Source organism: Pediculus humanus, genomic scaffold (genome assembly GCF_000006295.1).
Source record: "Pediculus humanus corporis 1103172107561 genomic scaffold, whole genome shotgun sequence".
NCBI lineage: Eukaryota > Metazoa > Arthropoda > Insecta > Psocodea > Pediculidae > Pediculus > Pediculus humanus.
This window is the reverse complement of record NW_002987176.1, coordinates 81,539-83,356: the sequence shown is the minus strand read 5'-3', so window position 1 is coordinate 83,356 and position 1,818 is coordinate 81,539.

The window sequence follows — 1,818 nt, the reverse complement described above, 5'->3', positions numbered from 1 at the left end:
AAATTATTATTATGATTTTAAAACGATTTCGAATCGATCCCAAATTTTTTTTTTACGTTTGTTATTTATATATAATTCGATAGGTTTACACGTGGAAAAAAATTGTTAATAATTAATCGATAATAATTAATTAGTTCAAGACTAATCGATTAAAAATTAAAAAATGTCGGACGATGATTGACATTTATTAACTACCGTTTAAATCGTTTGTATAAAAAATAACACAAAACAAGAAACATAATCGTTAAAATCGACGGGTTATTATTATTATTATTATTATTATTATTTATTAATTGAATAGATTTAAAAAAAAAAAACAAACTCGATGTTGTTTTGTTTGAGTGTTGTTAAATTTGTTTAAATGTTTCTCGTTTGTTCGTTTGTTTCTAATAACACGATCACCGATCACCACGTGTCAATAAGATTTAATAACACGTGGTGGTGGTGGTTTTATCCCAATCATTTTGTAATTTTTTTTTTTTTTTTTTTCAAAAAGAGAAAAGGAAAGTCGTTTGTTTGTTTGTTTGCTATTGGAATCGTTAAAGATTTGTGAGTTATCTGGTTGTGTAGGATTTTATGAGAAAACAAACAAAACATGTACAAAAATATGCAAAAGGATTTAATCGTATGCACAAACAGTTTAAACATTAGAGAGGAGGAGATGTTAGTGAACGTTTTCCATTAATTATTCGATTGCATTAAAAAAAATTTAATTTTTTTTTTTACGATTCGATTAAGGGTTGAAAAATTTTAGGGTTGTTAAAATTGTTTAAAAAAAATAGGCGAAAGAATAGATGAATGATAAATTCGATCGATTATTAATAACATCGGCAGTATTGGAAATAATTGTTTAAAAACTTGACACACTTCAATAATTGTTTAATAATAAAAAAAAAGAGAAAATTTTAATCGATTAAAGGTTTAGGTTTAGGTTTATTTAAGGTTTAGGCACGAAACAAAAAAAAAAAAATTTGAGACTTTTTTTATTATTATTATTATTAACAAGATTTCGTAACGAATTTAAGAAAAAAAGTTTTTTTTGGATATAAATGATTAGGATGAACAAAAAATCAAAAAAGGTACATTCTAGAAAAAAAAAAAAAAAAAAAAAAAATTTCAAAGCACGAAAATGAGCACTAGAGCACTTTAAAAAAAAATTGTTTTGCACTTTTCTCACAAACACACATAAATAATTAATCAGGTTTAAGGTTTTGCAATGATTAATTTAACTAACTAATCAAATTTGAATTTTTTCCTTTTTTTCGTTTTCTTTTCTGTTCCCCCCAATAAATTCGAGGTTTTTGTGTTTTTTTCAAATGCCTTTTATTCGAAAATAAACGGTTTTTGCAAAAAAGTTTTGAATCAGTTCGCGTCAGGTAGAAGAACAAGGTTTGACTCATTGAAACCTTAAAAAAAAAAAAAAAATTAAAAATTAATTGTTTTGTAAATTTGCATATAAATTTTTCATTTGTCACAAAGAGTTTTAAAAATAAACTTTTAAAAAAAAAAAAAAAAAAAACCGCGAAAAAAAGGGAGGGGGGGAAAAACAAAAATTTTACAATGCCAGATATAAATGACGAAGGACGCGAGATATTAACCGGAACCGGAAATGAATTAATTTATATATAAAATGGTCAGGTGAACAACATGGAGAAATAATAATAATAATAAGAAAAATGTTTTTTGTTGTTGAGGTGAATTTAAATTTAATGGCACGTAATCACAATTATATCAGTTAGGAAAAATTTCCTTTATGGCAAACTCGACATTACTGGATATATGACAAGTCGTTGAACTTTAAATATTAATGTAATATTA